Consider the following 11875-nt stretch of genomic DNA (forward strand, 5'->3'; position numbering starts at 1 on the left):
ACCATTTTGTAACCCAGCTGGCTCCTTGAGCTATATTAATAATATATATATATATATATCTATATAAATATATATATATATATATATATATATATATATATATATATATATAAGTGTGTGTACATCTGAGTGCTCCAGCTTTACTCTAAATAAAAGGTTAAAGATAAAGCCACAGAGATTTAATTTATGTTCTATTTGCCTGTGAAAAGGGCAAAATGTTTTTTTAAATATAGAAAATATATATTTTATTAATTATTTCCCCTATTAACCCCTGAATTCCTTGTTATGTTTACAGTTAACCTTAGCATGGTGTAGCTTACTAAGACAACATTTTTATTTTCTTCATTAACTAAATGTAAACTGGTCATTTATACCGAGATAAAATCACATCACAGCGCTCTGTCCCTGCTTACTAAAAGTGCGCTGCACAACAGAAACAAAGTGTTGAAGTGTTGAAGAGGAAGACTTATATTTACTCTTAAGCAGATGTAGAATCTAGAGAAGACATTCAGGGGTCAATAAGGGATAATCACAGGTAGTATCCATCAATTAAAACTGCTATGGCTCATTTGCAACAACTCTTTCACGCAGAAATCCAATCAGCTGGTGCACCAGACAATAACCATCCAATTGGCTTACCCATACCAGCCAGCAAAATGTCACATTTTCAACCTGCTTTTTAGTACCATTTCAAAGCACATAATACCTTTTTTCTATGTTTATAGTATAACTTGTATATTGCATAATGTGAAGATTTTTGTGAATTACAGTTTTTCAACTTTTTATACATGCCCTGTTTCACCAAAGAAACTCAAGAAATGTTTTACTATATCTCCTTGTGTTTCACTTGTGTCTTTTATTTTTACATGTTCTAAACTATGAATAAGAATTAGTGGAGTTATAAACCCACACCCTCCCAAAAGGTGCCATTTATACATATTTGAACACTTTTATATGCATAATAGATGGTGTACCTTGTATTCAATAAGGCATTATTGGGGATGTAATAAATTGTAGTGACAACATCTACAATTACTTTGGAAATATCTTACATATTTCCCTCCCTCCTTCCCTCTCAAACCCTTTTCCAATCAACATTCTTGATGTTCAGTTAACTACAAAATGCAGCACTTTCATTCAATGGGTGCTATATAGACTGTAGAAATCACAGTGTGTAGTGCAACCTTCTTTTATTACAACCCTGTATGGAACAGACTATTAACAATGCTTAGATACAAGGAGGCTTGGTGGTCCAGTAGTTAAAGACAAGGGCTTGATACCAGGAGGTCCCCCATTCAAATCCCAGCCCAGCCACTGACTCACAGTGGGGCCCTGAGCAAGTCTCTTACCCGCCTTGTGCTCTGTCCTTCGGATGAGACAAAATAAACAAGGTCCTGTTTGTGCCTCTGCAGCAGCAGTTGTTGATACATAGTTCACTTCCTAGTCTATGTAAGTTGCTTTGAAAGAAAGCCTCCACTAAATAACTAATCTAGTGGAACGGTAGTTCCTCACGCCAAGTTACAGCGAATTGCGAGAACTGCCAGTGACTGTCTGTACAGCACGGATAGTTTGTGTGTTTTTGGAGTATTAGGGAGGTAAAACTAAATCAGCCAAAAGCACTATTCCACTTTGAATATGTAGTTTCCAACATTCTTAAGAGAAATGTAAAAAAAAAAGTCAATACCTGTCATACAGTAAGAGAAATAAGTTGCCAAAGTAAGGTAAAAATGTCCTCCTTCTCATTTTTTAATTCTGCCATATTTTTGCAGGCTCCAGGTACTTCGATCCACCCATATGTATATTACAGAACATCCGTGTTTAATGACAATTAACATGTTTTTTCTCAACATGGAAATATACTGGGGAACGCACTTATTTTGACATCTGTATCATGTATATAAAATGATTTATTGACATTTTAAAATGGACTAGTTGGACAAATCACACGCAAAAAAAAAAAAAAAAAAAAAAAATCACATTGGAAATGTGTAAAAACAGCAAGTTATCAAAAGTGCCCAGCCATTTAGAATTGAGATATCAAAAAAACAAGCCAAGTTTCAAGAAACCAGTGGGGCAACCTTGCCCAGCACAAGCTAGTAGGCACAACTGTCAAAGCTGTGGGGGCCATGTTGCCCCAATTGTTTCTGATAACTTGGCCTGTGTTTTTCATGCATTTGCCAAGCCAAGTTAGAAGTAACATTTGGGGCAACCTTGGCCCCCATTTTGTTTTACAGTTGCCCCTATTTGCTTTGTGCTGGGCAAGGTTGCCCCAATGGTTTCTTGAAAATTGGCTTGTGTTTTTGATATCTCCACTTTAAATGGCTGGGAACTTTTGATAACTTGGCATGTTTTTACATTTCCAATGTGTTTTTGTTTCAGATTAATAACATAGCACTGGATGTAGGACTGAATATACTGAATAGAAATGTATGGTTTGAGATTTTTAACTGATAGATGACTGGCTGCTGCTAATGTGCTATAATGAGTTCTCAGGAGGAGAAGTAGACAGATAAACTATGACCCTGGGGGTTGTCTATCACTTCTAAGCATTGCAAATTAATACTGTTTCTATTAGGGATAAATCAAAGAGCCAGGGGCGGTGCAATGTTTTTTAATTTAGGGGAAACATTTTCAAAACTATATCTTACCAATGAAATCACAAACTATATACACAAGGTATCCCTTGTAAGAACTAACAGAACCACTGTGGAATAGTATTCAGTTCCAAATCCATTGTTTACAGCACATCTCTCCTTGGCTTTCTGCTATTCAAATTACCGTTATTTCCCTGATTGTTAATCCATCGTCCAGACATTGGAGGACATGCCCGAACACACCCCTGTGATTGGAAACATTGCTAAACTATCGTGTTAACATTCTGAGATCTCTGAATTGAAACCACATGTATGTACTGCTGATTTGATTCTGCCAGTGTAGGTCATACATCCAGACTTACTTCCAGGATTTGACAAGCAATTTCTGGACAATACTTCTTAAATATGAACGTGAGACAATGAATGTGATACAGAGCCATTTACGTAGTGTAAAACAAACTGAACAACATTCATTATAAATCAGATATGAGAAATCCTCATTAAGGAGTAGAAATGATTCAGATGTCATCCAATGCATAGACCATACGGCACCATTCTAAAGTGAGAATTTATGATATGTTAATTTATCATAAGCAGGGTGTTTGAGCAGCTTGGCTTTATGGCCCTCTTGCCCAAACTGTAGGAGAAACATCTCTGATACAATAAGAGACACCCAATAACCGATGTATTCACCTATAAAGAAGACAATGAAAAACATCATAGATCATTATTCCTTTCCCCCACTCCTTCTACATCATAGCACAACAATGCTAATACAGTAGCTCTGTATAGAAATTAATGTGAAAAACAATGACCTTGTCAATAACTGCTTAACAGAAAACAGCGCAATTACAAATGAATCCACCAGAAGGCGACAAAAGCTGCAGCTGGAAAACCAATGAGGAGCAGAAGAAAAAACAGCCACTGAGTAACGACATGATATTTCTTGATTTTATGTCTGTGATAAATTTGGGAGGTACTAAACTGGCAGCACCGAGCACTGAAGTCCTCTCTACTGTATGTATCTGCAGTGTAGGATACAGACATGCAGATTTCTACACACTGTCCCATGAGCGGCCCTCAAACCTTCCCTGGAGGGACCACCTTCCAAGAGGGTGAGGAAACAATTCAGTCTACATGCCCACCATGATCTGTGTTTCTGAGACTCACTAACAAACATGCCCAGTACCATCTATATGTATAAGTTAAAAAGTACATTTTACCTTGCTTGGGTGGGAAAGAGGAACGTGAAGAAAAGCTGGTATAAGAGTGTGTTCTCGTGCGACACACAATTAACCAAAAGAAACACGGTCAGCAGTACATATCAACTTATTATAAACACAACACAACACAACACTTTCCAAGTCTAGCATGCATGAGATGACTTATGGCAAAATACGCTGAGCTGGATGTTCAGAGACATGACGTTTTGGTTGGCTGAGAGTGGCTTCACGATTTATAATTGGCTTATGATTTTGACTATGGCACTGAGAGACTTGAAAGTTAAGACAACCAAACATGCTTCACTTGTGACTCAGACAAATTTGAACAAACCATCAAGGGGATAAGCAGTGGGAACAAATGGAACAACAACTTTCAGCTAGAAACACAAAATGTGCAGGTTATACAGTTATAATTACAATGTACTGTATAACCAAAAGACCAAAAGCTCATAAATCAAAAGACCAAATGTTGGTTTAACAGAAAAGTTTTAATAGAATTTACCCAACTATATGCACCCAGTAATGGAAATGAACAATCAAACCGCTGTCCCTAGCAACCTTGAGCGAGAGCCCTTTTCAGCTGCAAGTTTCTCAATATTTATTATACTTGGATTACTACAATGCCGTCCCTGCCATACCTGAGAGCTACATCAGTTTGCTAATTGCTTTTGCTGCTCTTTTTAAACCTCATAATGGTATGAAGTAGGTGCATTTTTGTAAGATTATGGCATACTGGAAAAATCTAGGACAATTCTCCATTCATGGGCACAGAGTGTTAGGATAACATTATTGTAGGGATTTCTTTGTAAAATGACATCATACATATCAACCTTTTAGATTTGGCACTGCTACCACCTCTTTTTCTGAAAGTATACAGTACTGTTTTGTGTTTGGCAACCTTGGAGTATAGCTGACAACCTTAAGTTGCATTAATGCTTTCAGTAGGGCTGGTGTGTGTGTGTGTGTGTGTGTGTGTGTGTGTGTGTGTGTGTGTGTGTGTGTGTGTGTGTGTGTGTGTGTGTCATGGGAAAGTCATTTTTGTTTAAAATCTTTTATTTTTCTTTTTTCATATACTTTTTTACTGGTAAAAATGCACTTGACTTTTCAAGTATTATTGTTCTAATTCAATGCACAAATCAAAATGTTATTTTACTGGCACCTTGCATACCAGTTGTTTCTTACTAGTTTTCAAGTTTTTTTTTGTTCATTTAGATTATGGTGCAACATTGCATTGGAGCTTAAATTTTTTTGGATTATGTTAGTAGATTGTTGTTATTATTAATAAGATACAATAGGTTCTGTTTACAAAATGTTAAGGTCTATTTTAATCAATGTTTTGTTAAAGCCAATTTAATAATTCACACTGAATGAAATAGTAGCCCATGCTAGGGACTACCAATCTCAGACGAAATACACAAGCACTTAAAAAAAAAAACAGGATTTACATGTGAGCTCAAGTTTCATGAATATTGGCCTAGACCTATAGACAAAGGTGGGCATCTATCACTAATAGCCTTGATATCCTGTAGTGTGAGCAAGAGGCACACTCCTCTCCTGTCATCACACTGATGCACAGTGCAGTACTGTGCTTGGTGAGGAGCAATGGTAATAACAGATTAAATAAGCATGAGCATCACATTTACTAGACCTTTGCTCCCATACTCTTTTGGTACATTATTTTCCAAAAGAAGAAAAGAAAAAAAAAAAACGTTACAGCTAAGAAATTGTTTTGGTGCATGTAATATATCTCACATTTGCAATTTTGCATTTGAAACTGTAATGTATTTCTCTTTTTCCTTTGAGGAACTGTATACAGTGGTAGGACCCAAAGCGCAGTGAGGGGGTTGGGACAGCAGGTGGTGCTGGTGAATGTGATAACAATCGAATACTGCTTGGACTGTCTACAGCAGTGGTACTCTGGTGCCCTCGAGATCTATTCCAGTCCTGCTCTTTATTCCAACCAGGTCCTACATTAGTTAATTGCCTCTTAATAGTTTCAACCTGGACTGGATTGGATCCTGAGGGCCAGAGTTGAGTACAGCTGCTCTAGAGCCTCATTTGAAAAGTTAACACCACATAGGAGAAGCCGCATGGGGTATTTATCAACATCTGATGATAGATACAATGACCATGGACCATATTAAAATAAACATTATCCTACAGGATCTGTTCAGTTACTTAACAGACTCTAAACATCATTCAGAATAACACTGTTATATGTTGGTGTTGTTATTTTTGTCATTAGTTTAGGAAACTATAAATGTTCATCTTTTTCATTAACACAGGGGGAATGTCCCCTGACCCTGAAGTAAATTCATAGGAACATGTATTAATGCATTTTAAAGGCATTGCAAAGCATAGAAAAGCATATTAAAAACATGACAAACCACGCTAAATGCATAAACAGTTAATTTGTGAGTAAAGATACAAATAACTCAGAGGTTAGCCCCTCTTCTTCTCTCACACTGATTACACCATGTAACAAATTTTTTTTTTTTTTTGTTCCTGGGTAGTAAGTGTTATTTCCTAAGTGCTTATGCCTCAAAAGTATAGAAAATGGCTATTATTTCCCACAAACTTTGCTTTTGTGATCAGGACAGTGATATTTCAAAATATCACTATTTCCAGTGGGAAAACGGGCAAATGTGTGTCTTTTCGTTAACATAAAGTCAGAAAAAAACAACATATGAATCCAAATTAACATGTATTTATACTAAAGTAATACAAAAATGACTACAAAAGATTTAGAAGTGAGTAGTTTTTCGAGATTTACGATTATACTGTAAATACAGGATTATACTGTAAATACAGTATAATCGTAAATCTCGAAAAACTACTCACTTCTAAATTTTTGGGCAATTTGGATTCATATGCTGTTTTTTTCTGACTTATGTGAACGAAAAGACACACATTTGCCCGTTTTCCCATTGGAAATAGTGATATTTTGAAATATCACTGTCCTGGTCACAAAAGCAAAGTTTGTGGGGAATAATAGCCATTTTCTATACTTTTGAGGCATAAGCACTTAGGAAATAATACTTACTAGCCAGGAACAAAAATTGTGTTACATAGTGATTTGGCGAAATGGCCATCGAGTATCTTCTTTATATATAGCATATTGTATATATAAAAAAAAAAAATTGTGAATGTATTGTTAATACATTGCAATTACCATTGTTGAACAATTCAGTCCAAACAGGACACATTGTTTTCTGCAGGTTTTGAGAATTAATGCAAAGCAAGAAATCCCAGCTGGTAACAGATAGCATGCATGTGAGTCAACTTCACAGTCGAAATCAGACATTGATTTTATACAAAGACTATAGTAAATAGACCTGTACCTACAATAGTTCATCAGGAGGATTACTACACTGGGGACTTCAACATCCTGAAGTTAGCAAATACAAGCTAGCCTCCCTTGAGTCGGAGTGATGCAGCAAACCTTGGCTCTGGTTAAACACAGTCAGCAAGCAATGTTGTATGAGTTATCAGGATCCCAGGAGCTGCTTAATATTAATAAGTAGCTCAGTTGTGCACTTGTCTATAGAGGCGGTGTATCCCTGTAATGAAATTTGGTGTTTGTGTGTTTTTAGTATTGCTCTACAAAGTAGTTTATGATGAGTTGATTTCAGCAGGTGGTGCTGCTGAAGCATTTACAAAAAAAAATAAAAAATGTAATATTCTTTTTTGGGACATTTTCAACAATTGTACTTTTATTTTAAAACACAAATATGGCGGGGTAGCGCTAAAGCTACTAAATCTAATACGAAAGAAGTGATTTGCGCTATTCATATATGATGTGAAGGTCCGTCTACCCTATCAGGGGAGACATAATGTACCTTGAGGCATCCTATACTGAATACAGCAGCTTAATGCTGCTGACAGAGGAGCACAGAGGACAGAGAGAGTCCAAGATGAAACCCACAGCCACCTACATTCTACATTTTATTGGGGAGGAGATAAAGTAGGGAGAGGAAACTGGTCAGAGATGAAAAACCTTGAAGCTTAGTTAGTGCTGTATTGATAAAGCATCAGTATGCCATACTGCACTTTCTAGCACTTTCTGAATACTTTCCAATACACTGTAGATCCCATACTTATATCATGGGCATTATTGAGCTTGCAGTTCTGTATACATGAGATGCTGATTGGAAAACTTAGATGTTTTAGAACATATAATATAAAAATATATATATATATATATATATATATATATATATATATATATATATATATATATATATATATATATATATACACAATTAATAGAGTATGAAAAAATATTAATGAATGTATGCCACTGTTTTTGTATTGGTCTGAATGTATCTAGTAGTAATGTTAATACATTAGTCAATTGATCGACTGGGTGAACGCTCCAGCAGGATTCAAGCTCTACTCTGCCAGTCCCACCTATCCCATGTCTACTGTATGTAAATGTAGAACACAGCTGAATGACCACATCGTTACATGAGGAATTTTGTTAAGATCTGGCACTTTGGATTCTCCAGACAAACACTCAAAGCAAATTTGGTGCAATTTATAATAATAGATTCTAATCCAGGACCACTCACAACAATTGCAAACAACATAATCTAATTATTATAAATAAATTAACTCTTTTGATAATATTTGAAGCTTTTGTATAACATTAAAATCAACCCCACTGTCTTTTAAAAACCCTTTGCAAATTACATGGGCATAGTCAAATGTAGATCTGCCAAGTTAGTAATGATTTGTTGATAGATTCTACAAAGCAACAGCCTGACTCTTTTTTTAATGCTAGCTTGCATTGTGTTTAATCAACATCAGCAGACATAAAAGGAAAGAAAATTGAGCAATGCATCCTTTAGCTGCCTTTGAAGTTTACATAACATTACAAAAGGAAAACATTCCAGTAAATACAGCCCTACGACAGTAATTCATACAAATATTTCGTAGCACAGTCATGAAAAAGTAAAACATTCTTAGATACAGCTTTGCCTTTTCAAGGTTTTTATTTTCTTGTTGGATTCAGTTCAAAAAGTATTTCACATATAGATACAAACAATACTGTTTTTTATTTCATAGATTAATGCTTTTGTATATGTACATAACAAAATAGGAAAACTAATCTTACTGTTGATGTTTGGAGTGTTGTTGTCACTTTCAAAAAACAGCATTTACTGTTAGACTGTAGTATGACCACTCTGCCTATTATCCAATTCACCATTCTGTATACTGCCTTTAAAGGTGGTGACTGGCTACCAGAATGAAATGAGCTTGCTACTGTACAGTACATAAACCCCTAATGGTAAAAATGCATGATATTGCCAGCAATGTCATTTGGCTAATAAGGTTCCAGCTTTGGCTAATATCATTTCCTATAGAGTTTAGTGGCTACTGTGAAAAAGTCTGAAGAGCACCCTCGTTTTAGTCTCCCGAACTGTGGCATTCACAGTATTCTGATGCAAAGAAAACATTAAACATTGTAGCTACATATTTTATAAGATTATAACATGTTCAAGGCTAATTAAAATGATGCTGCTTATTTTACAGTCTCTCTATCCAGCAGTTTGTGTTGGTAACTGCCCTGAGTTGGTGCTAAATGCTACATAGCAAATGGTTTCTCTTAAATACCTTAGGAAAGCGACTCAAATGGGAAATGTGATACTTTCCAGGCAGCTTTAGGTTTTCTGGTGATAATGTGTACATTTGTCAGTGTTTTTTAATTCTTTTGACCTTAACGGTTACAGGCAAAACAAAATGTGTTTTGAAGTGATTGTAGCGAACATGTACTTTCATTTTAGAACACACTATCTGCTACTACACTAGGTTACTGAAATCCCTGTTGGCAGGCCTTGTTACTTAGTCTCCCTGGAGATTGAAATTGTCCCCACACCTTCAGGGCCTTCTTTAACCAACCAGCTGCTTCCCTAATGGCTGATTGCAGCCAGTAAGATGCTTTGACCCCAAAGACAATATTAAGGGAAATGCCCTAGGAAGTAAAGCAGGCATGGCAAGGCAAGCAATCTTTCTTTAACCTAGTGTTGTGCCAGATGTCATATGAAGACACACGATTGCCATGCCATGTGTTTCTTTCAAAACTGTACATCTGAGAGCTATATAGTAGAGTGGCTTGCGAAAGTATTGACCCCCCTTGGCATTTTTCCTATTTTGTTGCCTTACAACCTGGAATTAAAATTGATTTTTTGGGGGTTTGTATCATTTGATTTACACAACATGCCTACCACTGAAGATGCAAAATATTTTTTATTGTGAAACAAACAAGAAATAAGACAAAAAAACAGAAAACTTGAGCGTGCATAAGTATTCACCCCCCCAAAGTCAATACTTTGTAGAGCCACCTTTTGCAGCAATTACAGCTGCAAGTCTCTTGGGGTATGTATCTATAAGCTTGGCACATCTAGCCACTGGGATTTTTGCCCATTCTTCAAGGCAAAACTGCTCCAGCTCCTTCAAGTTGGATGGGTTCCGCTGGTGTACAGCAATCTTTAAGTCACACCACAGATTCTCAATTGGATTGAGGTCTGGGCTTTGACTGGGCCATTCTAAGACATTTAAATGTTTCCCCTTAAAATACTTGAGCGTTGCTTTAGCAGTATGCTTAGGGTCATTGTCCTGCTGGAAGGTGAACCTCCGTCCCAGTCTCAAATCTCTGGAAGAATGAAACAGGTTTCCCTCAAGAATTTCCCTGTATTTAGCGCCATCCATCATTCCTTCAATTCTGACCAGTTTCCCAGTCCCTGCCGATGAAAAACATGCATGATGCTGCCACCACCATGCTTCACTGTGGTGGTTCTCGGGGTGATGAGAGGTGCTGGGTTTGTGCCAGACATAGCGTTTTCCTTGATGGCCAAAAAGCTCAATTTTAGTCTCATCTGACCAGAGTACCTTCTTCCATATGTTTGGGGAGTCTCCCACATGCCTTTTGGCGAACACCAAATGTGTTTGCTTATTTTTTTCTTTAAGCAATGGCTTTTTTCTGGTCAGTCTTCCGTAAAGCCCAGCTCTGTGGAGTGTACGGCTTAAAGTGGTCCTATGGACAGATACTCCAATCTCCGCTGTGGAGCTTTGCAGCTCCTTCAGGGTTATCTTTGGTCTCTTTGTTGCTTCTCTGATTAATGCCCTCCTTGCCTGGTCCGTGAGTTTTGGTGGGCGGCCCTCTCTTGCCAGGTTTGTTGTGGTGCCATATTCTTTCCATTTTTTAATAATGGCTTTAATGGTGCTCCGTGGGATGTTCAAAGTTTCGGATATTTTTTTATAACCCAACCCTGATCTGTACTTCTCCACAACATTGTCCCTGACCTGTTTGGAGAGCTTCTAGGTCTTCATGGTGCCGCTTGCTTGGTGGTGCCCCTTGCTTAGTGGTGCTGCAGACTCTGGGGCCTTTCAGAACAGGTGTATATATACTGAGATCATGTGACAGATCATGTGACACTTAGATTACACACAGATGGACTTTATTTAACTAATTATGTGACTTCTGAAGGTAATTGGTTGCACCAGATCTTATTTAGAGGCTTATTAGCAAAGGGGGTGAATACATATGCACGCACCACTTTTCCGTTATTTATTTTTTATAATTATTTTGAAACAAGTTATTTTTTTCATTTCACTTCACCAATTTGGACTATTTTGTGTATGTCCATTACATGAAATCCAAATAAAAATCCATTTTAATTCCAGGTTGTAAGGCAACAAAATAGGAAAAATGCCAAGGGGGGTCAATACTTTTGCAAGCCACTGTATGTGAAAGTGCATGGCAGGTAAGATTTACAAAGGTATTTCATTAGCTACAACCACCTGTAACTCCTAAATGGACAATGCATCATTCTGATGTTGCTGCTATAAGATATGCAGTCAGAAGGTGCTCGTGTACCTTCTTCTGAAGCAACATAAACCTGTACCATAATGAGCAAGCAGCATGCATTCATGCCACAAGCAGCAGGTCCTTTGACAGCTGTTGGTGCTTGACACTGTGATAAGAAATCAACTTTGGGTCATAACTTTCCTTCCCATAGTGAAATAGTAAAATGTTCCTGATACAGATGGTCAGAA

The sequence above is a fragment of the Polyodon spathula genome, chromosome 1, assembly GCF_017654505.1.
Source record: "Polyodon spathula isolate WHYD16114869_AA chromosome 1, ASM1765450v1, whole genome shotgun sequence".
Taxonomy (NCBI): Eukaryota; Metazoa; Chordata; class Actinopteri; order Acipenseriformes; family Polyodontidae; genus Polyodon; species Polyodon spathula.